This window comes from Pan troglodytes, chromosome 14 (assembly GCF_028858775.2).
Source record: "Pan troglodytes isolate AG18354 chromosome 14, NHGRI_mPanTro3-v2.0_pri, whole genome shotgun sequence".
Lineage (NCBI taxonomy): Eukaryota > Metazoa > Chordata > Mammalia > Primates > Hominidae > Pan > Pan troglodytes.
The window spans coordinates 114,100,855-114,127,606 of record NC_072412.2 but is presented as its reverse complement, the minus strand read 5'-3'; the positions used below and the strand labels follow the sequence as shown (position 1 = coordinate 114,127,606).

Here is a 26,752-nt window from a genome sequence, read left to right as displayed (position 1 = left end):
ACGTTTGTCATCCCAAATTCTATCCTTACAGCCAGATAAATAGCCCTAAGTTATGCCATCTGGCCAAAAGGTAAACTGTTAATGGGGTCTGCCCCTTTTTGAGATTTTGTCCTTCAGCTCATTCACAATGCTTTGGTTTAAAATGCCATATAAACAAAAGGCTGTCGGATATGGTAAATACAAGTGCTAATCTGTTTTCATGAAGCATTCATCCCACTTAATTGCTTAAAGCTTCACCTCTGTAGACGCCTGTCACTATTTTCTGTATTTATCTTATTTTCCATAATCTTACTTCCTCATGTTTCAGTAAATGCCTGGAGATCCTGCAGTTACCAATTTTCCAGTGTCAAAATGAATGGAATCAGGTTTCAGAGAGTGAACCGTCACTGAAGTGACATGTTTGCACCAGAGATACACAGATACCAGATCATAAAACAAGGGGCACATTTGGAAAGTCCTTGTTAAATAGAAAACTAACACCCTCACTTTCAAAGAATCCTTTCATTGGCATACTGCTAAGTTAGAAATGTTAGAAAGGCCAATTGGAAAAAAAAATGCACTTTCAAAAATAAGGTAGACAAAACAAACACAGTTATTACTGAACTGAAATTCCTACATTAATAATCCTTACAAATTAAATAAATAGGTTATGAAACTAACCTGTTATTTTCAAAGAATCTTTTTATTGGCATATACCATTACCACAGAGATTTTAGAAAGGCAGCTGTATACAAAATGATCACTCATATTATTCAAATTACCAAACAATTTTGAGCAGCTACAGGAATCCTTGCAAAATGATTTCTTTAATGAGTATGCACAGAAAGAGAAAATTATAAGCCTCATATTCTTTGACTCAGCCATTACAATAAACTATAACTGAAGCCAGAGGTTACAAGCCTTAATTAACAGTTTAATAAGGAGTCATGCAAATAATTTGGAGGCTGTTGATATGGGGAATTTGTTAAATCAAAGTATGCACTTAGCCATTACATCTTATTAAAAAACAAGAAAAATTTTGGCAATATTTACTTAGTAGATATGATCAAACTTGACTCTGCAGTTAGTCTGCAGCTTGTCATCATGAACTTGAGTTTCTAAATGAAATCCCTTTGCTAAGAGAAAAAAAAAACCCTTCCTATAAATATTGAAAAATCTGTTTTAATAATGTATAAGTTCCAGGGACTGTGTTTATGATTGTTCATTGCAAAAAGCTACATTTGTTAGAAATTTGTCTTAGAAAGCCGTGCTTGTTCACTTAGAGTTATGAACCATTTTGTCATAGAAAGTTGATTTTATCCACCAACCTCATGATAATTAACTCACCATCTGTGATCACACAGTATTTTGTAACTTCATCCAAATTTAATGACTTGACCTTATTTGTTAGTGAAAGAAAAAGATAGCAGACTCTATTGCCTTTCCACAAGATCCGCCTATTGCAGAACTAAGATTCAAACCTAGGCAGTTTGTCTAAAAGTCTGTGCTTGTTATAACCCTGACAGTACTCTGCTTCTGCATAAAAAGTAAGTAATAGACTAGAGAGAAATATTAGCAGTAGAATCAGCAGATGTAGCGACCAACAGAAAAAGGCAGAAATAACAGAATATTCACAGGAAGATACAATGTATTTATTAATGACATACTTTGACAAAAGTTCAAATTTGGTAGGTTGAGGAGTAAATGGAAAGTGAGAAATTGGAGAAAATATGTAAATTGTATTTTTGAGATTATTAAAATTCTTCTTTTTAACTATAATTTAAATTAAAATGATTTCGTTTGTAAAGATTCTAGCACTATTCGTTCAGTAATAATCTTGTTTCTTTTGCCCAAGCATTTCCTGAAAGGCTCTATTTCAACGCGCTTAAACCATTAACAAATCAGCATTTGGGGAAAAAAGATGCCCCCACAAAACTTGCTGCCATGGAAACAACAAATCTTAAAGATCACTTAAATATTGTTGAGGTCATTATTTTTCAAATACAATATAAAAAATCATTTTTTACCTCTCTGAAAGTTTTCTTCTCTTAAGGCACATATGGTGACTTCTAAGGTAGCCTTTTTATGAAATATATTTATTCATTTTTGTCTCACAAACATTCAAGTTCTACCAAAAAGTTAGTAAATTAATAAGTTTTATAATTGATTTTGGAAGCAAATGCATGCGTAGTCTAAATTTTTCATCAGATATAGTATCTGTAACAAACCTTCTACTCTTCCAAATTCCCCAAAATTGCAACATATGCTTCCAAGAAAAAGAATAGAGTATCTGTCCAGTTACTAGTAATCTTAAAAGGGCAGGAACAGCTGCCAAAGTCATTAGAGGTTGGTCATCCATGTATGTGTTTTTTGAGGGAAACAATCTGTAATTAATTCTGCATTCACCAGCTGGTGTCTTTCTCATCTCTCCTCCCTATCCCCTCCCCAGAAAAAAAAAAAATCAGACCTAGGAAGATGAAGAGCAGCATCTGTTGCCACACTTAAAACAAGAAAAAAAAAGGATCATTTGCTCCAGCACACACAATGTGTAAAATGAGTAAAAGTTAATGAATTCTTGATCATTGGAGTTAAGTGCAATACATTTATTAAAGAAATCCAAAATGTGTGGGTTTTATTTTTAGGATTCTCGTGAAACCCTCTTCAATCTCATACACCTACCTGGCATGCTAGGCCACCAGACAGTGGTCCACTGAGGAAGTGTCCACAAAGAGTTCGGTCACTTGGTTAAACGAAAAGTAGATTATGGAGTTGGTGCTAACTATCAAGATCAGTGGTTTTTAACTTCAGGTGATTTTGCCCCCTAAACATTGTAATGATGTCTGAAGACATTTTTAGTCATCAAAACTGGGGGGTAGTGTGTGCTTCTATCATCTAGGGTAAAGGCCAGATGCACAGGGTCATCCCCACAGCAAATAAATGCACATTCAAGTGAAATAATAAAACACAGCAACCTCCACACATGGCTCAAGGACTGTGAGCAGAGCACAGCATTCACAATGCTTAGGGAATGGTATCCGTCATTTCATTAATTCAATTATTTTCATTAGGTACCTAACACCTGACGTGCACTTCAAACTGGGGAGAGCTAAATAATTTAGCTATGGATTTTATTGCATCCTAGTCTATACATAAAACAAAATTATTTTTGAGGCAATAATGCACTACTATAAAATGTATTTTTTGAGGTAAGTGAGTTTGGCTTCCCCTGTAAGCACTCATCACACGTTATCTCGTGGTGTCCTAGGTGATTTTGAATGGTCGTTCTCGCTGGGAACCAGAGGTAAAGTCTGTGTGTTGAGTGGACTCTAGTCCTCAAACTCCCAGACACTTCACTCTCTTATTTCAGTTCTGAATATGAACTATTATTTTACAAGTTTGATTTTTTAAAACAAGTTTTAAAAATATAAATTATAGGGCAATCATTTTAACTTGAAATCAGAAATAATATTAAATAAGCAAATGATTTTAAAAGCCCATCTTTATATTTTCAAAAATAAATTTTATGTAAAATATTCAACCCTTCAAAACAAACCTGCATATCCAAATTCCATTTTTTTCTCTTATTTCTATTATCGTCTCACTCTTAATCATTTATCTCATATATGTCATTACCCCTGTCAACACACACAATCCCAATCCATGCTCCAGAGGTTATAATCATTTTTCGTAGTGGAGAATGATGGGGGTAAAATCCACTGGTGCGGTAAGGCAAAGGTGAAAGTGTTTCAAAGAGGATCATGGCACAAAGAAAGACACAGAAATGAGAAAGCACACGCACACACTTGTATTAAGCTGTTCTTACAGTTCTTACATTGCTATAAAGAAATATCTGAGGCTGGATAATTTATTTTTAAAAAGAAGAAGTTTAACTGGCTCACAGTTATACAGGGTTTACAAGAAGCAAGGTGCTGGCATCTGCTCAGCTTCTGGTGAAGCTTCAAGGAGCTTTCAATCATGGTGAAAGGTGAAGGGGAAGCAGGCAATTCACATGGCGAAAACAGAAGAAAGAGAGAGAGAATCAGGGGAAGTGCCACACACTTTATTTTTTATTAATGATTTATTTATTTTTTTTGGAGACAGAGTCTTGCCCTGTTGCCGAGGCTGGAGTGGAGTGCAGTGGCGCGATCTCGGCTCACTGCAACCTCCACTTCCCAGGTTCAAGCTATTCTCCTGCCTCAGCCTCCTGAGTAGCTGGGACTACAGGCGCACACTGCCACCCCAGGCTAATTTTTTTGTATTTTTAGTAGAGATGGGGTTTCACTGTGTTGCCCAGGCTGGTTTCCAGCTGAGCTCAGGCAATCCACCCACCTCGGCCTCCCAAAGTGCTAGGATTACAGGTGTGAGCCTCCGCACCCGGCCAGTGCCACACACTTATAAATGACCAGATCTTGCAAGAACTCATTCGCTCTCACGAGGACAGCACCAGAAGGATGGTGCTAAACCATTCATGAGAAATCCACGCCTAGGATCCAATCTACCTCCCAATAGGCCTCACCTCTAATACTGGAAATTACAATTCAATGTGAGATTTGGGTGGGGACATATCTACACTATATCAACACTTGAAATGTCATGCACACAGGTCAGTGGGGTAACGAGGTAAAGTTCCTGGAACAGGAGGCAGAAATAAGACACGCACACTTGGCTGGGATGTTGTAGTGTTCGTGCATGTGGTGCAGGGTTAAACCAGATGACCTCTAAAGTCTTCCAGAGCTGAGACCCTTTAACTTTACTGAATGTTGACATGAGAAAGGGAGGCTCAGGCCAGGTTTTGAAAAGATTTGACTCCTGGGGTCAAGAGCTTGAATAAGATTGAATAAGATGGGAAGGTGGTGGGAAGACATTGAAGGTTTGTGGTCTGCAGAATAATGAACAAACTGGTGCTAAGGAGATGAATCAGGTAGTGATGTGCAGGAAGGATGATAAAGGGAAGATGCTACTGCCAGAAAGGTCATGGGAGACTGCCGGCCAGGGCACTGGCATCTGAAAGTAAGGCCCGAAGCTGGGCAGCGGCAATGGAAACAGATACGATGGAGGATGGCAGACTCAGTTTCCATTGGCTCCAGGGAATTCAGGAAAAGTGCAAGTTTATTCAGAAATCTGAGTTTCCTCTTAGATATATTGGAGTTGAGCTTCTTGCTCACTGGACCAAGGTCCACATGCTCTTCAACTCTCAAGCCGTCTCCTCCCTGGTAGGTCCCTGGGAACCCTGATTTGCATCAAGCAGATGCGTCTGTTTCACTGTCACTGGGGCCAGTGCACATGAGACCTCGTCCACCCCAGCATTCATTTCACTAAGTCCCTGTAATGTCCATTTCCATATTTAATGTTATCCTCTGTCTAAATCGCTCTATGTAGAAAGGATTGAGGCTTTTCTATGGCATTGTTTGTTATGGATTGAAGTGTGTGCCCCTGCCCCAAGTTCATATATTGAAGACCTAACTCCAAGCACCTCAGAATATGACCCTATTTGGAATTATTTCCAAGTAGGGTCATTGCAGATATACCTCGTTAAGATGAGGTTATGAGAGTAGGCTTTTGTCCTTATGAAATGCGGAAATTTAGACATTGAGACAGACAGACACACAGACACACACACACACACACACACCCCCCACATGGTAAGGATCCTGTGAAGACAAAGCAGAGATCTACAAGCCGAGGAACACCAAAGATTGCCAGGCAGTCACCAGAAGGTAGGAAAGAGGCATGGGGTAGATTCTACCTCACCACCCTCAGGAGGACTCAACCCTGCTCACATCTTGATCTTGGACTTCTAGACACCAAGATTTATGGGAGTCAATAAATCTCCAAATTTATTGGAGTCAATTTATTATGAGACAGTAAATTTATGTTGTTAAAGCCACCCAGTTTGGGGGATTTTGTCATGCTAGCCCTAGGAAGATTATATACTCATGAAAAGTGAGATATTGCTATGTTCTTAGAAATTACAGGATTCAAGAACTGGACTCTTCGCTGAAATACAATTGTAAATCCATGTGGGAAAAAAAGGAACATGTTAAATGTAATTTAGTTATATAGCTATTTGTTCATTATTCAGTAAACAAATAGCAATAGACTTGCCAGATTTTCTTTTTAGCATATTAGTTGAATCTTATAATTCATAGAAGTCATTGCTTTCTGAACAGGAAAGAATTTGGGGGTCTCCAAGATTCTGGCCCAGTTCTGGGCTACATCAAAGCAGGGTAAGAAGATTCCTTTCCAAGACATGAACAATAGCTGTGCAAAACAGTCTTTGTACTTAAATTTGTTTTCCTCTTCCCTTCCTGACCTTCAATTTGTTTTCACATTTGGAAGATAATTAATAACTATTTATTGGGAAACCTGTGTACACAATACTAGAAATATTCTATTGAGAAGAAAGACTGGGGGAACTGCAAAGTCAACAAATTCAGTCTGCCTCCAACCAATGTTTAGATAAATTCAAGTCATATTTATATCATTGCAGATTAATAATGATGAAACTGTACTTAATGTACATCTAGAGAAAGTATAAAATGTATACAAAATAGGAACTTTTTCTGAAATCTCTAATGCTCCATTTCTTCTGTTATTTTTTTTCCACATTCAGATTTTGTTGACTAGTCACGGGAAAGAAAAGCCATTCTATTTACAAAACAGATCATTATGTATAATTACATTTACAAGCAAAGCTACTTAAGGTCCCAAATGTCAGGTTCAGAGGTAGATTATCAGACATAAAGAGCACACTTATCAGTTTGAATAGTGCTATTTACCAGGTAGCTGCACAAAAGGTGACCGCAGTAAGTAGTATGCAGGCACCTAATACATTTATATTACAGGCAATTATGTTTGAGATCAAAAGAATTAAAAAACAAGACTCTTCCCCTCTAACAGATAGCTGTTTTGGAAATAGACTTTGTAGATAATTAAAATAAGTTGGAATTCATTTTTAAAGTTTCCATTGTTTGCTCTCCTTGCTAGTCAGTGCTGACTTGCAAAATAATATTTAATAAACCATAAAATCTTATATAGTCTGTATTGATTACTTATATCACTTAATTGTATCTGTCTTTCAGGCACCCTTTAAGAAGTACAACACCCTCGTGAAGTCTCCTTATCTATTCTAGTCTCACTAATCTGCTTCTTCCTAAATTCCTCTAACACTTTCTGTTGTCTCCCCCTCCTGAGATAGGCTGTCACACATGTATATTTCCAGCCTCTCCAGTTTGACTGTAGAAGGTTGGAGAATATAGCTTGTGCTGCTTTCATCTCATACCTAGCAAAATAGACCTATATACATTTTGGATAAAAGGAAGAAGAAAGGAAAGAAAGGAAATGGAGGAAGTGAAGGAAGAAGAGCAGAGGAGGGAAAGAGGGAGAAAGGAAGGAAGGAAAGAAGGAAAAAGAGAGATGGGGACGTGGGAGGAAAGAACACGTGGAAGATGGGAATTACCCATTGCACAGACTCATTTGAGGCCCCTTAGCCCAAACTGTCATTAATTCCAATCCTCTACTGACTCAGAAGAGAAGCATCGGCAACATCCACTGCGAGTTATCATTGGAAGAGAAAGCTTACTGTCTATACATAGGGAATTTAGTTCAATGTGATCACTGCATACTTTGATTCTATTATAATCTCATTTGTCTTCTATGCTTTTAAATTGTATGCATCCATACTACAGGGTGTGTTAAAAGTTTATTGGCTTGAATGTATCTGAGACTGAAGAAAATTTCAATGTATTAACTTAATAAACTGTAAAAATGTATCGGATTGTCAATAGATTTTTACTAACCGATTTTCTCCTTGACAAATAGCAATTTTGTTCAATGTGCCATATTTTATTAATGCAATGAATCAAGATTAATAATTCCCCAAATGAGTAGTTATTTGCAAATTGCTAAGCTGAGAGATTAAAATTCACAACAAAGAGATAAAATATTCTCTAATATCTAAAAACCAGATATGGTCTGATTATATCTTTAATCACACATAAATTGGATTTTTTTCAAATAAAATGATACGGGGTTTCATTGCCATTTCAGTTGCATATTCTACCTTCAGAGATACATAATTGTGTATGCATCTATTATAGTGTGCATATTATCGTTTTGTAAATAATTTCACATGCATAATTTGATTCTCACTAAAACTGAAGCATACCAGACAGATCTTATGACATATAATTTATAAACTAGAACACCATGATGGTGATATTAAATGACTTGCCCAGGTCACATAGAAGGAGAGAGAAAAAGGAGAGGAGAGAGGGAAGGAGACAAGAAGGCATAACTACAGAAAATGAATGTTAAAAGTTTTATCTTCACACTTGTTATTTTCTCAGCAAAAATATACTCAAAAATAATTCTAGTAAGTTGCTATCTTGTAAACTGATGGCCCCAGGGTTATAGTCTCAGGGTCAAAAAATACGCTTCCTCTAGATATGGTATATTAAAACAAGTTTTTCATTAAAACATGAACAGTACTCAAGTGTACAAGTAATCAACTTCTCAAAACTTATGTTTTCAGTTTTTTTATATAATGTCACTAATTTCAATTCCTTTTCCTAAGGCAAACAAGACATAAAGATTCATTCCCGGGTACATTTACTTTGACTCCTACAAATGGTCTTCTAGCATTATTATTGCATAATGCTTAGATAGCCTTTGTAAACTCTTAAAAATGTCTGGACTTAGTGTAAAAGTTTGATTTTTTTCTGGTGGGCTGTGTGTGTGGGTGTGGGTGTGTGTGTGTGTGTATTTTGCATATTGTTTATTTTGGCCAAGCAAATCTTGTGTTTGTTTCCATTATTTCCAGTGTTCAAATTTATGTATGATATCTATACAAGTTTCCAATTGGCTTATACATGCAGTACTTTTACAGAATCAAGAGAACAGAACCACTAAATGCAGTCAAATCCACAGATTAGAAGGCAGAAATAGAAAAAAGGAAGAAACAAACAGAGAAAGAAATAGAAAAAACAGAGGGGTGGGAGTACAAAGAAAGAGAGAAAAGGGAACTTTGAGTTCCACCCTGCAGAAAAAGTCACCAGCCTGTTTTACTTTATAAAGCAGGTTGCACTCTGTGGAGAGAGCTGGCTTTCCTACACCATCATTGGCATGTTACAAATCATTATTGGCCACTGACCTGGAGCCATCTGCGATGCAAGATTAAACTATTCAGTGCTCACCTGTGTGAAATTTGGACTTCTTGCCTCTGGTAAGATGACCAAGATGCAGACTCAAGAAATGTGTTTATGCTACTGATCTTTTAAAATTATGGAAATATCCACATAATAGAATTTCTTTTTTTTTTCTATTTTCAACACTTTTAAAGCAGCATCTATTCCAAGATGCTTAAAGTTGGTGTCTCTATTCTTTTGAAAAATGTGTTAATTTGCGATCACATTACTAAATTTATGTGCATCCTTTGGCATGATAGAGATGTATAATTCCATTAAGTTATCTTAGAAAATTAAAATAATCATGAATTTCTAAAGCATTTTTATTTCTGATATTCTTTTTTTCTCAATAAGTACCCCTCCACACTGTATTTCTTTCTACTCGTTAAAATTGTCCTAATGAGGTAATCTAGAACTATACAGCAGACCACACTGAGAGTTATTCACTATGGCATGTGATTTTGCCCAACATTTTTTTAAAATATCTGTCCTTAGAGGTTACTTTTTCCTTTGTTTTGACTTTATCACTTCTTCAAGTAGTAATTATTTGTATGGAAAACTGGTGTAATTGTCTAAGTCACATTACGCATGGTGAATGGAAGCTATAATTTAGGACTAAGAAACACCTCTCTGTTCAAAAAGTTTAAAAATGCTTCCAGTGGGATATTTTAAAGGTTACCCAGGATTTTGCTATTTGAGGCTGTAAATTCTTCCTGCCTTCCTGGAAAAGGAGACATATTTAGAAGACCCTAAAAAATCATCAACTAAACTCAGGACATCTTAGACATCTCAGGCAGATGCTATTCCTGTTTCTGTTGGAACATCTTTTTGATGTATCGAAATGTGTTGTAAGATCTCATTTTCCTTTTCTTGGAATTATTAGAATCCAATTTATGTTAAATTATGAGTCATAGCAAGGATGCCTTAATGCAACCATCTCCAACACCACCCATTGGTCAGAGGTCAACTGTATAGACAACAAATTATGCATAATCATTTTTCTATGTGAAAGCTACTATATTTTTCTACCCTTTTACACGGTAAACCTTCCCAGGATAAACTTTTCACATTATTCTTTCTGGGCATTAGCCATTCTAGTTTATTTCCTCTGTATAGACTTGTTACAGTCTGAATGTTGGTGTCCCCCCAGAATTCATATGCTGGCATATAATACCCAACAGGATAACATTAGGAGGTGAGGCCTTTGGGAAGTGATTAAGTCATGAGGGTTCCACCCTCATGAAGAGGTTTAGTGCCTCATAGCAGAGGCTGGAGCGAGTTCCCTTGCCCCTTGTACCAGTGACACAGTAACAAGGCACAACGTATGAAGCAGAGAGCCCCCACCAGACACCAAATCTGCTGGTGCCTTTTCTTGGGCTTCCCAGCCTCCAGAGCTAAAGTTATGTTGTCTATAAATTAGCAAGTCTAAGGTATTCTGGTTACAGCAGCCAGCAAACAATAATAACAAACAAAATACTGAGCAGCAAACAAAACACTGAGGCAGTATTCCAGTTTATAAAATTCTTAACTACAGGTGGCTCCCTGACATGAATATATTATTCTAAAAGTAAAATCATCAACTTGGGATATTAGACATTGTATTTCAATTTCAATAGTATATCTACATTAATTGTGGTGAGGCTGCTCTTGTTATGGTGAATATTAGCTAACTAATACCCACATATTTTTCCAAGTGTCTGTTGTAAAGACAGGTCTTTGACATTCTGAACATGCACCATTGATATTTTGAATTCACCAGCAGGGCGTACAACTCTCCCTAATAAATTTCCTCTTGTTATTCTTGGCCTGAAATGTTAACCTGTCAGGATTTTTAGAACCAAGGTTTACATTCTAGGATATTCATTTATATGATTTCACCCTCCCTTTCTAGGCACACTCCTTACAGACACATGTACACATACGTATCCAGGGGGCATTCCAGGACACCACATAACAGCCTTATTCACAACATGCAGCCAGGCGCAGTGGGTCATGTGTGTAATCCCAGCACTTTGGAAGGCCAAGATGAGAGAATCACTCGAAGCCAGAAGTTTAAGACCAGTCTGAGAAATATAGTGAAATCTCATCTTTCCAAAAATATTTTTAAATAACTGGACATAGTGGTGCATGCCTACAGTCCCAGCTGTTCAGAAGGTGAGGTGGGAGGACCGCTTGAACCCACGAATTTGAAGCTACAATAAGCTACAATTACACCGCTGCACTACAGCCTGGGAAACGAAGTGAGACCCTGTCTCTAAAAACAAAACAAAACAAAACAAAACAAAACAAAACAAAACATAATTACTCAAATGGCAGAAAAAAAAGAAAACAAAATCCCAGTAACAGAATGATTAAATACATTCTGGTATACTCACAAGAATAAATGTACCCGGCAGCAAAACTGAATAACCTGCAGACTACACAGCAAAAATGAATAATTCTATTCACATAAAGTTCACAATCACACAAAACAAAATGATAGCATTTAGACATGTGTACTTAGGTGACAAAACAACAGAGAAAAGCAAAATAAATAAATAAATGCTATGAAAGTAAGGGTGCTGGATGGTGGAATGGTTTATAATAGTCTATTTCTTGATACATGTTTACCTTATACTAATTTCTTACGTGTGCCTGTATATTACCTGCATTTTTCTGTGTGTGTGTTATAGTTCTCAATCAAAAGACTAAGATCAATTTTCAAAAATTAACTATCTACCGGGCACGGTGGCTCACGCCTGTAATCCCAGCACTTTGGGACGCCAAGGAGGATGGATCACGAGGTCAGGAGATCGAGACCATCCTGCCTAAGACGGTGAAACCCCATCTCTACTGAAAACACAAAAAAATTAGTCGGGCGTGGTGGTGGGCACCTGTAGTCCCAGCTACTCGGGAGGCTGAGGCAGGAGAATGGCTTGAACCCGGGAGGCAGAGCTTGCAGTGAGCCGAGATAGCGCCATTGCACTCCAGCCTGGGCGACAGGGCAAGACTCTGTCTCGAAAAACAAAAAACGAAAACAAACAAACAAAAAATAAAAATTAACTATCATGACTATCCTTCTGCAATCCACAAGCATTCTAGGGCAGAACTAATATTGGGGATTATTTCAGGTGTTACTTGACCATGGCTTTAGCCCCTTGCTCTTCTCACTCAACGTACTCAACTTCTGCTGTATCTTGTAGCAAAGTTAGTAATAAAAGGGCTTCTGGGATGACAGCACCATGACTGTAGCAAAACAATGTTGGGGTTGGGCGGGGGAAGAAAAAGAGAGAGTCCATGATGCAAGAAAAGTCCTGGGCCACACTCAGTTGGGTCATATTCCTTTTTTTATTATTATTATACTTTAAGTTTTAGGGTACATGTGCATAATGTGCAGGTTTTTTACATATGTATACATGTGCCATGTTGGTATGCTGCACCCATTAACTCGTCATTTAACATTAGGTATATCTTCTAATGCTATTCTTAAACTTGAAAAGTGACCAAAGGTAAAATAAAGTCATCAGAGCAAGCAAGATTATGCTGATCAACTGAAGCCAATCATAGCCCACTTTTAGAGCTTGAGTTGGACCAATCTCATTCAAACCATGTGGTTATTACATTATGAGGAAAGAGTGGAATTAATGCTAACTTGTATATTCTTATATGTACACATACATGTATACACAATCCTACAGTCAACCTTAGGGAAAGATGTACAGCAAAGTGTAAAGTGTAGCTTTCCATAGAGCAGTAGGATTATGAATTCTTTCATTTTTTTCTTTTGAATTATTTGTACTTTGTAATGTTTCTATTAACAACCAAAAACCCTTTCTCTAGTTTCTGTAGGAGAGAAATCTCCACTTAAAAATACTCTTCAGGTTGTGCAAGTATCATACTGGTCTTGATGTTTATCTGGGATTCCAATTCCGTTTCTGTTGGTCTTTCATTATTTGACTTTGATCAGTCCTCTACTTATATTACTCCCTGAAGGTTTCAGATCTCTCTACCTGTTCTTTTAACTATCTTTTACTAAAATTTATCTTTGATGGTCTAAGGCTAACACTGGTTTATTAAATATTTTATATTAAAGCAACCTGGTTTAGCTCAGCGTTTCTCACCTTACTCAGTTTCTCCTGTCCACAAATAGGAATGACAGCTAATGAGAGCAATGGTGTCCTCTGGAAAATCAGGGAAGTTTGCAGAACATCTGGTTAAAATTAAACTAAACTCCAGTCTATGGGATGATAACAGGATAACTGAATAATAAGTCCCATCCCTCACTCTCCCAAAAAGACACTGTCTAAAAAGCAACATATGAACCAAACACCTTTACGAGAACTTCAGAAACCAGTGAAGAAGCTGCAGTACCCTCAGGGAATGCAACTTCAAGAATATCTGCACTGAAATGGATAAGAAAAGCCTTTACATTCTACCCTCCCTCCCTCTACCCCAAGCTGGCAGAGCTCAGCACAGCTGGGAGAAAACTCTCAACTCATAGCTTCTCTCTCAGGAGGGAAAGAGAAGGAGGAAAAATGCATCCAATGTTAGGGCTTTCAGGAGATAGCAAGACACTGATTTCTCTTCAACCTGATTTAGAATACTGACAAAACTTGCATACTTTAGATCCCTGGGAGCCACTGAGAACAAAAGAGAACTGTTGGCTTGCTGAAGCAGCAACAAAGATAAACACCAGAGGGAGCAGGAGATTACAAACTCCAAGAAAAGAAACAAGCAAACCTCTCTGGAAAATTACACATACTAGCCAGAGAAAGTGCATCCCCAAAAAAGCTTTAAGAGGCCTCCAGAATCTCTAGCTGGGCTGACTAGTGAAAGTCTTCCTCAGTATAAAGCTTGTCCATAAAGACTAAGAAAGATAGCTTTTTTTTTTTCAAATGCCCAAGTTTCAGCAAAAAATTACAAGGCATACAAAGAAAAAGGGAAACTTGGCCCAATCAAAAGAACAAAATAAATATCCAGAATTCAACCTGAAAGAAGTCAAGATCTATGAATTATGTAACAAATAATTTGAAATAGCTATCTTATAGCAGCTTAATGAGTTTAAATAAGACACAGATAGACAAATGAGAAAAAAATCCAGAAACCTATGTGTGAACAAAAAGAGAATATTAACAAAGAGATAGGAATTACACATTAAAAAAAATTTCTGGACTTTAAGTATATAATAACTGAGCTGAAAAATTCACTATAAATGTTCAACAACAGACTTGGCCAAGCAAAAGAAAAAAAAATGCTGAATTTGAGGATAAGTCATTTGAAGTTATCTAATCAGAAGGTAGATAATAATATAAGTGATATTATTTTCTATAATAACAATCAGATAGAAATGAAGAAATCATAAGATACTTATGAGACATCACTGACTGGGCCAACATATGCATTATGAGAGACCCAGAAGAAAAGAAAAAGAGAAAGAGGCAGAGAACTTATCTGAATAAATAATGGCTGGAAACTTCTCTAATCTGAGGATGAAAATAGACACCCAAATTTAAGAAGTTAAACATACTACAACTCTGATAAATCCAAAATGACACAGAGACACATTATAATCAAACTGGCAAAAGTCAAAGACAGAAAGAATCTTGAAAGCAGAAAGAAAATGTAACTTGGTACATCAAAGGGAGCTTCCATAAGATTATCAGTGGTTTTCTCAGCAGAAATCTTACAGGCCAGAAGAGAGTGGAATGACATATTCAAAATTTTTTTTAAAAAAAACCTAGCAAGCAAGAATATTATATGTGGCAAAACTGCCCTTCAAAAATGAGGAAGAAATAAAAACTTTCTATAACAGAAAGCTAAAGGAGTTCATCACCACCAGACCGCCTTAAGAGAAACATTAAAGGGAGTCCCTTTAAGTTGAAATGCAAAGGTGTTAGATAGCAATACGAAAGCCTGTAAAAATATAAAGATCTCTGGCAAAGTTAAATACACAGATGCTCCTTGGTTTATGATAGTCCCATAAACCCATTGTAAGTTGAAAATATTTTAAGTCAAGGATACATGGCTAAGAACTGTGGCTCACTGCTGCTGCCCAACATGACAAGAGAAGAATGGTTAGGGTTAGGATTAGGTCATACACCATGACCAAGTGGGATTAATTCCTGTAATGTAAGGATGGTTCAACATACAAACATAAATCAGTGTAAAACATCACATTATCAGAATGACATAAAAAATTACACGATCTCAATTGATAAAGAAAAAGCATTTGGCAAAATTCAACACATTTTCATGGTGAAAAAAAATTCAACAAACTAGAAAGGAAATTACCTCAACATAATAAAGGTCATATATGAAAAGGCTTCAGCTAACATCATACTCCATGGAGAAAACAGTGAAAAACTGAATGTGTTTTCTTTGAGATCAGGAACAAGGCAAGATGCCCACTCTTGCCACTTCTATTCAACATAGTTCTAGAAGTCCTAACCAGAGAAACTGGCAAGAAAAAGAAACTAAAGACATTCAAATTGTGAAGGAAGAAGTAAACTTATCTCCGTTAACATATAATTCTGTATGTAGAAAATTCTAGACTATGCACACACACACACACACACACACATACATGTGCAAACTGTTAGAACTAATAAATGAAATCACTAAAGTTGCAGGATCCAGAATTGACATGCAAAAAGAAGTTGCTTTTTATATATTAACAATGAAGAATCCAAAAATGAAATTTAAAAAATGATGCCACTTACAATAGCATCAAAAAAGAATAAAATGCTTAGGAATAAACTCAGCCAGAGAGGTAAAAGACCTATACACTAAAATCTACAAAACATTGCTGAAAGAAATTTATGAAGACAGAAATAAATGGAAAAATATCCTGCATTCATGGATTGGAAGACTTAATATTGTTAAAATCCAAGTAATATCCAAAGTAAGACACAAATTCAACATAATCCTATTAGAATCCCAAAGGCATTTTTTGGCAAAAATTGAAAAGAAATTCTAAAATTTATATGGGATCTCAAAGGACCCCAAAGATTCCAAACAATACTGAGAAAAAAAGAATAAAGCTGGAGGCCTTATATCTTCTGTTTTTAAAACATGTTAAAAGCTGCAGTAATCAAGACAGTATGGCACTGGCATAAAAACAGACATAAAGACCAATGGAAGAGAATAGAGTGCCCAGAATAAGTTCTTGTGTATAAAGTTGGATGATCTTCAACACAAGTGCCAAAACTACACAATGGGGAAAGAATAGTATCTTCAACAAATGGTGTTGGAAAACTAGATATCCACTTGCAAGACAATGACATTTGATCTTTACCTTATGCAGCAAATAAAACAACTCAAAATGGATTAAAGACAAAATGTAGGATCTGAAACCATATACATCTAGGAAAAAACATATGAAGAAAACCTTGTGACTTTGATTTGGCAATGATTTCTTGATGACACCAAAAGCACAGGCAACAAAAGCAAAAATTGACAAATAGGACTACATCAAACCAAAAATCTGTGCAGCAAAGGAGACGATCAAAAGACTAAAAAAGCATATAGAATGGGAGAAAGTATTTTCAAACCATATATTTGACAAAAATTTAATATCCAGTATATGTAAAGAGCTCTCAAAACTCAGTAACAAAAAAATAAAATGACCTGATTAAAAAATGAACAAAGGATTTGCATAACCTTTCTCTAAAGAAGATATACAAATGAACAAAAAGTTTATGAAAAGATGCTTGACATCATTAATCATCAGGAAAATGCACATTAAAACCACAATGACATATGACCTTACACTTGTTAGGATGGCCACTATCAAACAAACAAGCAAACAAAAAACAGAAAATAACAAGTGCTGGTGAGGATATGGAGAAACTGGAACTCTTGTGCACTTTTAGTGGGGAGGTAAAATGGTGCAGCCACTATGGAAAACAGTTTAGGGGTTCCTCAAAACATTAAAAGTAGAATTACCATATGATCCAGGAATCCTACTTCTTTGGGTTTTAATCCAAAAGAATTGAAAACAGGATCTTGAAGAGATACTTGCACACCCATGTTCATCACTGGATTATTCACAAAAGCCAAGGTGAAAGCAACTTAAATTTCTATCAACAAATAAATGGATGAAGAAAATGTGGCCTACCCATAACAATGGAGTATTATTCAGCCTTAAAAGTAAAGGAAATCTAGTCATAGACTAGAACATAGATGAATCTTGAGAACACTACGCTAAATGAAAAAAATAGTTACAAAATATCAAATACTGCATTATTCCACTTATATGAAGTACCTAGAAGAGTCAACTCATAGAAACAGCAAATAGAATGTGGTTATTGGCAGGGCATGGTGGCTCATGCCTGTAATCCCAGCACTTTGGGAGGCCGAGGTGGGTGGATCACAAGGTCAAGAGATCGAGACCATCCTGGCCAACATGGTGAAACACCCGTCTCTACTAAAAATACAAAAATTAGCTGGGCGTGGTGGTGTGCGCCAGTAGTCCCAGCTACTTGGGAGGCTGAGGCAGGAGAATTGCTTGAACCCAGGAGGCAGAGGTTGCAGTGAGCCAAGATCATGCCACTGCACTCCAGCCCTGGCAACAGAGAGATACTCCATCTCAAAGGAAAAAAAAGAAAGAGAGAGAGAGAATGTGGTTACCAGGGGCTGAGTTATAAGGGAAATACAGAGTTGTTGTTCAATGGGTGTAGAGTTTAGGCTTTGCAAGATTAATACTCCTAGAGATCTGGGCTGGGCGTGGTGGCTCACACCTATAATCCCAGCACTTTGGGAGGCTGAGGTGGGTGGATCACCTGAGGTCAGGGGTTCGAGACCAGCCTGGCCAACTTGGCAAAACCCCATCTCTAGTCTACTAAAAATACAAAAATTAGCTGGGCATGGTAGCATGTGCCTGTAGTCCCAGCTACTCGTGAGGCTGAGGCAGGAGAATCACTTAAACCCGGGAGGCGAAGGTTGCAGTGAGCTGAGATCGTGCCACTGCACTCCAGCCTGGGTGACAGAGCAAGACTCCATCACAAAAAACAAAACAAAACAAAACAAAACAAAAATCTAGAGATCTGTAGCTCAACAATGCCCATATAGTTAACATTACTGTACTGTGCACTTAGAAATGATTAAAATGATACATTTTGTGTGTTTTTTACCACAATTTAAAAAAACTGACACCAAGTAAAGGCAAAAAAAAAAATAATAAAACCTATGATAAATTCTTAGAACACAGGAACCCTGGAAATTAATTAGTCCACATCCCTAATGTTATAGATAAGCAAACTCTCATAGTAATTTTATCTGGCTTTTTTTAAATACTAGGTCATCAGGTTACTTTGCAATGATTTACTATTGTGATATATTCTAGCTCCTCATGTTTTAAAGGTTTAAAAAGTATTCGTGATGTGTGCATATATATTACATATATAATTTATTTTTGATGTAATCCTATGTAACACCTCATATCATTGAGGATGCTTCTTTATGCAGCTCATCTGACCTACCCCGTTTTCTGGCATTTCTATAATTCTCCATCATGTCCCAAAGATTACAAGTAGCACCTGCAAAGGCACATTTGCAATTATTTCAGTCTCCTGGCATGGGATTAACTTGAGCCTCACTTGAATGATCATCAAAGAGCTAAATGAATTTTTGTTTTAATTTCCTCACCTGTCTTTGGCTTTAATCCAAGATTCTGACCTTTTATTTAAAAAAAAAAAAGTTTTTTGAGCTCCTTCTCCTTGATGAAGAAAATTGGGGCCAAAATTATGAAGAACAGTTCTGCTTTGAAATCATCTCTATGGTTTTTATATTGTCGGCTCCTGGCAGAGGCTGGCCCCTGCCTTGCAGCTCTTGTTGCCTGCACTGTGCCTGTACCATTTCACAGGTGAGGCCTAGGGGGGTTTTCCACATATTCACCATCTCAGAGAATTGACATGCAGAACAGGAATCTTCTCCACCTCAAGTTTACTTTCTTATTGACCATATTATACTATATTGTAATTTCCTGCCTCAATGTCTGTTTTATATTATATATTAGGGAAACCCCATATATCATCCTGATCTGAATGCTTATATATCTATAGCTTTAGCAAACTCCCCTCCTTAGAAATAACATATCTTAGGTTCACTCCAGAAAACGTGTTTCTACACGCTATAAAATGAAAATAGCGAGCTACACTCAATATAAAAATATATTCTCAGTATTCTGTTCTACTAAGTTTCTTTATTTCTTAGGCCGAATTTCATTTGTCTTGCTCTTGCATATAGATTTAAATCTCTGAAATGAATGTAAAGTTAATGATTCTCTGTTCCAAATAATAAAGATAAAAGGTATATTAATAGACTTTTCAAAAGAAGATTTGAGAGCTCATGAAATGATTTCAACCCAGGGACTCCAACCACATATTACTCAGCTGCTTATAACCAATAATCTAAATTGGAAAAAAAATTAGTAAGCTTGAATAAGACTTTATCATTCTTAAAGAAATTATTTAATATTTCAAATGTGTTCGTTAAAGGCACACAGTACCACATGCTACAGTTTTTAGCCTCCTGGGTTTATTTTTAAAATATCAACTAATTTCAGTAATAAAAAAGACATTAAAATGTTTTCAACATTTTGGTTACAGAGAAAGAGGATATTCAAATATCAATTTTTATGTATAATTCAATTCAGCTTATGATAATTTGAACATCAAACTCACTGTTTTCTACATCTTCAAGCATTTTTAACCCAAAATACCCAGAATGACTTCATGAGGAATTAACTTTACTTACATTACTTAAAATTATGTTGATCATGCTAAATAGTTGTAGATAAATAATAAGCATCAAAAATAAGAAACAAATATGACATCAAGTATTTAAATATACTGTGGGTTTTCCCTTCATTTTTTTCTTAAAATTCAATACATCTACAATTTATTTTATTTTTTATTGCTTTTTGTTTTTTGAGATGGAGTCTCATTCTGTCACCCAGGCTGGAATGTAGTGGCTTAATCTCGGCTCACTGCAACCTCCACCTCCTGGGTTCAAGCAATTCTCCTGTCTCAACCTCCCGAGTAGCTGGGACTACAGACACGTGCCACCAAACCCAGCTACTTTTTTGTATTTTTAGTAGAGACGGGGTTTCACCGGGTTAGCCAGGATGGTCTCGATCTCCTGACCTCGTGATCCGCCCGCCTCGGCCTCCCAAAGTGCTGGGATTACAACTTATTTTTATATGTCCAGTCTTTTCTGGCATCACAATTATTTGCCAAAGTCAACTACCTCATAAATTATACTAAACATCATGTTCAGGTCTCATTATTCCAATGATCAGGGTTCAGGAAACATTTTCTGTAAAAGGCCAAAGAGTAAATACGTTAGGCTGTATGGGCTGCAGAGTCTCAGTCGGTCACACATTCTTTATTCGGTTTGGGTTTTCTCCATACTTTAAACGTGCAAAGGACATGTTTAGCTTACAGGCTGTACACAGCAGGCCAGGGTTGGAACTGGCCCACTGGTGGTGGTGGCTTCTTGTTTCCAGCTATAGATGGTTTTCTATATGGCGCTTGTTTAAAAAGCCAGTTTTCTTCTTTTAAAAGGTGCTAAGAGCACAGGGTAAATAATCAGCCCTTTTTGCAAGTCTGGATCTCCGCTAAGCTAGCAGTGTAACTCTGAATAAATGATTCAGTCTCTCTGAGTTTTCTTTTCCTCATCTGTAGAAGGAGCAGATGTCTTTTATGGAAGGGAGAGGCAGATGAGAGAGAGTCAGAGGATGAATAAGGTGGGACCCGGGGTTACCGGCAGAGGAGAGATACGATAACAGGTGAGATAGAGGGTCCCTAGGCAGAGCTCAGGGAGCTGTTGAAGCTAGAATCTCCCCCAGGCACTCTTGCCTCTAGGGAAGCTCGCTTTTATCTTCTGCTGTGCTCATATCCACTCGTGTAACACCAACCCAATCCAGACACACAGAGATGAGTAAGAAGCAGTAACCACAGTGCCAGGGAAAGTCCGGCGTTTCAACAAGCGCGATACACTAAGGGTTAACAGCGAAGATGGGCAGGCAGCAGAAGGGGGACCTCTATGAAGTGGGGTGTTTGGGGGAAGATGATCTGGATTTGATTCCAGCTGAACAAAGCTAGAAGCAGCTCATGCCCAGTGTACAGGGGGATGAATAAAGTCAGTGTATTCAGAAATGCTAAGTTCCACGTAGAGAACAAGCACCTCGGTGTTGTGAAACTCAGGGATGTGAGTCGGAAGAGGTGTCAGAGGAGGCTGGAGCTGGGCAGGGAGCGGGTCAAGAAGGTGTCTGTCATGGGGAGGAGCAGGCACTTTATGCTGCAGATGATAGAAAATCATTCAAGTCTTTTAAGCCACAGGTTTCATGGCTAAATTTGCATTTAAGATAAATCACTCTGGCAACTGTAAGACTGGAGCACGAAGATGAATTAGGGCCTGGTCCCTTAGCCCTGGCAGGGCATGATGAAGATTGGATCCGGGGCAGTCCTAAAAGGTCAGAATAAAGAAGACTCATCTCAGTCATATTTATAAGACACATTGTAAAGACTTGATAACTAATGGAAAATGGGATGTGGGGGAGGGAAAGGAAGAAGGAGAAAAACAGCAGGAAATAAACCAACGAACAGTAATCAAGTCCGGGCGTGGTGGCTCATGCTTGTAATCCCAGCACTTTGGGAGGCCGAGGCGAGTGGATCACGATGTCAGGAGTTCAAGACCAGCCTGGCCCACACAGTGAAACCCCATCTCTGCTAAAAATACAAAAATTAGCCAGGCGTGGTGGCAGGCGCCTGTAATCCCAGCTACTCGGGAGGCTGAGGCAGGAGAATCGCTTGAACCCGGGAGGCAGAGGTTGCAGTGAGATGAGATTGTGCCACTGCACTCCAGTCAGGGTGACAGACTCCGTCTCAAAAAAAAAAAAAAAAAAAAAACAGGAATCAACGGGAATAACAGAGGCCAGCCTAGAGAGAACAATCAAGATTAGGATTCCAGTGTGGATGTGAGGAGTCAGGTGTGGTATGGAACCTCCAGGTCAGGACTGGAGATGCAGGCGTGGAGCCCAGGCACATGCATCCACCAAGAGGTGCAGGAGAGACTTGAGACCACAGGAAAGAAAGGAAGAGAGGGGCCAAAGCGAGGGCACAGAGGGCCCGCCGGAGCAGAGGGAGAGAGGGGCCGTGCCAGGGAGGGGGTCAGAGAAGCCAGGCTGAGGAGAGCTCAGGAATGGACTTCCATGAAGTGGAGGGAGGGAACGGAGACGCTTCTGCCCAGGCTTTTTCTCTGGCCACAGAAATAAGCACATCACAGAAATTACAAAGAACAAGTCACTTCACATAGTTATTTTTAGAAACATAATTATATACAAAGAATTGTGATCCTGTGTGGGATATATAAGAAATGAGTTGATTTGATCCTACCACTTAAAGTTTACCAATATTTCATCCATGTTTACTTTTAGTCACAGTTGAGAAGGTAAACCTAAACTTCCTTGGAATTAATGGCCTGGTTTATTGTCATGTCTTCCTAGTTATTATAATAACATAAAACTAACCAAGTAAGAAAATCTTTGCAGATTCCTATATAAGTGGGAAAGGGAAGTGGCTCTAGCTAGATGGGGGGTTGGGGGTGCGCCCAGTGTACATTTCTGAAAGACCATCCGCTGTGTTGTCAAACGCAGTGTGCTCCTGTAAATGACTCAGCAGAAGGTTGTGGTCCCAGCCCCAGATTCTGATTCCGTAGGCCTGGAACAGGCCAGGGAATCTACTTCTTATTGGGCACCTCCAGAAAATCTAGAGTTAGCATCCCAAGGAGCACACCTCGCCAGTCCTTAGAAGTTTACAATCTTCAAAGTCAAGGTCCTGCACACTTGAATGACTACTCATTTTCAGGAAATGTCACTATAGAATTGTTAATAAATTTTTATAATTTTACGTTGTCTGAAAATTATTTAGCACATTCTCTTGAAAAAAAGTCCATGCTTAAAACAGGCAAGTTGAGTATAAATGTTTGATCTCAATTAACTCATGAGTCAACCATGTTCTGAAAGCACTGACTGAGTCCTTACTGAATAGCACATCCAGGGCAGGCTATTAGGATACAAAGATGAAAATAGACTTAAATTAAGACAATAGATGTTACAGGGTGCTAATCACCCACATGTATCCTAGCGCCAGAGGAACCCCTAATTTTGCCTGGGGACATCTGTGAGAAGGAGAAAGACCAGAATTCAGTCATAGGAAATTGGCAATGTGGAATGAGTGTGCCTCCCTACATCTAGACAGGGCACTTGTGAGGATCAAATGAGATACTAAATGGAAAAGCAACTTTGGGACAGGTAAGGTGTTGTTACTGTGAGCTTTTCAGTTTCTGAGAGTGATGATGACATTTCTCCCTCTAGGACTGTGTCCTTCCTTGCCTCAGTGGAATTCAGGTGAAAATCATCTGCTTTTACGGCCTGGCTTTTTAAATTTTTAAAGTCCACCTGGTTAAATTGTATGCATTTTAATCTCAGTAAGTTTTTTCTTGATCTCTTCACATGCTCACTCTTTGCTCTCTGGAAATCTCAAAGAACAATGAGTTATTTCTAGTACAGAGCAGAATGTAGAAGAAAGGTTGGTGGGCAGAGAATCACACAGGAAGGGAGTAAGGAGAGGAGAGAGAGGCATTACGTCTGTGGTAGGTTTCACTGGCCAGCCCTTTTCTCAGGAGAAAGTAATCAAATCACTCTCTCTCCCTCCACATCTACCACTCCATTCTGGTGGAGACAGCAAGACCCAACATCCTTGCCAATATCTAGCTGTGTGATCTTGAAAAAAAAATTACCTAAGTCTTCTGGACCTCTTTGCCTTCACTTGGGGTAGAGCAAGCTTGAACAGAACATTTTGAAAATACCGTTCTACCCCAGCATTTTCTCGTTCTATGAACATGTGTTTTTATCGGCCTGGATTTGCCCTGCTGATGAGATCCGGAGAGGGCAGACACATTTTTGAGGTGCTCAGCTGGGCACAGGCTTAAAGTATCATTTTCAAATATCACAGTTCCAATGCCGTATCTCTTCTCACTTATGCAAATGTTTTAACACATTTAAGATCTGCAAGTTATGTACACACATAGAGATACACACATATACATATATATTTGGATCATATATGATTCTATGTATGATTGTGGCTTCACCCAACAGATTTTATTTTCTGATTTCTCAAGGAGAAGGCAATATTTCTATTTTTATTCAGTCTCCTTCAAGAACATTGGGGTTCTGCAGCCCACCTGTATTCAGTATACACTCTCTTTTATCCACAGGCAACTAACTTACTCACAGATTACATTCATGACCCAGCACAGCAGCAGGTGGGGCTTGTATCTTCAAGCATTCTCAGGCCAGGGGGGTGGAGGAGAGGGGCAGAAACCTTCATAGTATTAATTACACGTGCAAAATATTTGAGCTATTTTAATGTATACAAAACAAATCATTTTACTTTATTAAATTTCCCCTCCCAATTCGCATAGTACACAGATAAACCCAACCATAGCATTCTGCCCTCTAGATGAAATTGTATTGGTTAAATATATTTTTCCTTCAGTAAATAAATATCACACTCTGGGTGATTTCTATAGCAAGTAGTATAGCCCCTGGAACATATGCTGACTATAATGCATTGCTGTATATACTGTTTTCAAGATGTCCATCAAATGTAAACCTCATATGCTTACAAAAGTTAATCACATGTGATAGTGTTAAGTAAATGTCACATATGCTTGTTTAATATTAACAAACTAAAATAACTTCAAAAAGACCAATAGACATGTTTTAGAGCACCCTTAATCCACAGATGACAAATTACCTTCGAGGCTTCTACAAATTAAAAATACTAAGAGGAAAATGTAATTTAATCTGGTAGCTATGCAATAATCCCAAAAGAAAGAAGCTGGTTGTCCCAGTGGATCTGTGGTTGGCCCCTCCTCAATCATGTGGCTTTGATCTCAGGATCTCATTGACGACTTTGGGATCCCTTGTTCTTCCTCTAGATTCTAAGTGAAAAGCACTGGGAGATGCATGGATAGACCGCAGGAGCGTCAGAAATACTCCCAAGAACACATGACAAACGCGTGTTGTAAATGCTTTAACCTTCATCCCTACACAGACTCCAGAGACCGCATGAGATTCGCAGAGAAAGCCACTAACTCAGAAGAGGCTCCGGGCTTCCCCTGCGCTTCTGCCTTTGGAAGACGCAGGTCAGCCCTCTGCTCATTTACTCCTCTGGCCAATTCAGAGCAGCCAAGTTTCACTTGACCCTGTTTAGCAAGAGAAACCGCTCCTCCTCCAATGGCTAATAATTCTTCTGAGTGGCAAACGGTTAACACCCAATTTTAATGCCCTGGCTCACAACCCCCACACAGACATCTGAGCCACATGTGAGTAGCTACTGCTTTTCTGTAAATGACAGAAATACTAAGAGAACTTGACGGAAATCGTCTCCATTTCCTTTCGGGGGCGTACTAGGGACCAATTAAACGGAGCACTTCCACCGGCCTAGTGGTTTTCTGCAGCCAGGGAAGACGGGGCGATGCGCTGAGGCTCGACGCACCCCGGGTGAGACTGGTCCCTCACTTGGCCGCCGGCCTCTGAGACAATGGAGCTGACACAGCCCAGCTGGGGTCGCGCAGAGGGGTCAGCAGAATCCGCGGAAGAGGCAACAGCTGGGGAGCCCTCCTTCACTCTACATCTTTGTTCTGCTCTCTTTTCCATCCCCAAAGAAACAGAGGAGGAGGAAGCAGAGCCCCCACCGCGCCTGGGAGCGGTTGTGTAGGTGACCACGCCGCTTCCCCCATCTCCCCTAGCAACGGGGCTTCCGCGTCCCTCGAAATGGCCAGTTTCGCCCCCTCCTTCTGGGGTAGGTCCAGAGTTCAGAAGGCTTCTACTCCCAGCCTCGGCTTACGCGTCCTAGCGGTTGGGAAGTCCCCGCGATTCCTTTCCCAGGAAGGGACCGACAAGCCTCCTCTCCACGCCCCCCAGGCGCGTCCAGCCCTCACCGTGCGGGAACTCTGGGTGGGGACCCAGCGCCGCAAGTCCGACCCGGGGCACCCTCCCGGCGTCCCCAGCCCGGCGGTGCAGAACAGCCTCTGCGCCCCGCGTACCCCCAGACTCGGAGAGGCTGCCCCGCCGCGTTCCCCGCGCTGGGACCGCGCGCAGCGCCCCGCCGACGCCCCTACCTGCCGGAGAAGGGTCCGCCGGAGCCGGGCGCCAGGCGACGCGGCGATGGCCGGGACTCGGCTAGGAGACCAGCCCCGCGCGGCGGGTGAGAGGGGTCGGCAGTTGCGTCTGTGCCCGGGGCCGGCGCGGTTGCGCGCAGCCAGGCCGGCTGGAGGCTGGGGACTGCTCCGCTACCCGCTCGGCGGCGGCTCTCTCTGCCCGCCTCTGCGACCCGCAGCCGCGGCGTCGGCGGCGACACAGTCCCCGCCGGCCCCGCCTCTCTCCTCCCCGCGCGCCCCCCGCGTGGTGCCCGCCGCAGCGCGGGTCGTGGGGCTGAGCTCTAGCTCCCGGGGCGCCGCGCCTCGCTCTGCGGGTCACTTTCCTGCCGCGCCCAGGACGCTGAACCCGCCTCGCTTCTAATCCCCGCCGGGGCAGC

The 26,752-nt window shown here is 39.5% G+C and overlaps 1 protein-coding gene across 1 annotated transcript in view; it reads right to left on the bottom strand.

Annotated features, from left to right (window-relative positions):
- The window catches only part of MYO16 (myosin XVI), a 711,002-nt gene extending 684,582 nt beyond the window's left edge, over window positions 1-26,420 (bottom strand). The window contains exon 1 of the mRNA XM_054665553.2: window positions 26,337-26,420. The gene's annotated coding sequence lies outside the window, so the exon portion shown is untranslated. The remainder of the gene's footprint in view (window positions 1-26,336) is intronic.
- Between the last annotated feature and the right edge of the window lie 332 nt (window positions 26,421-26,752).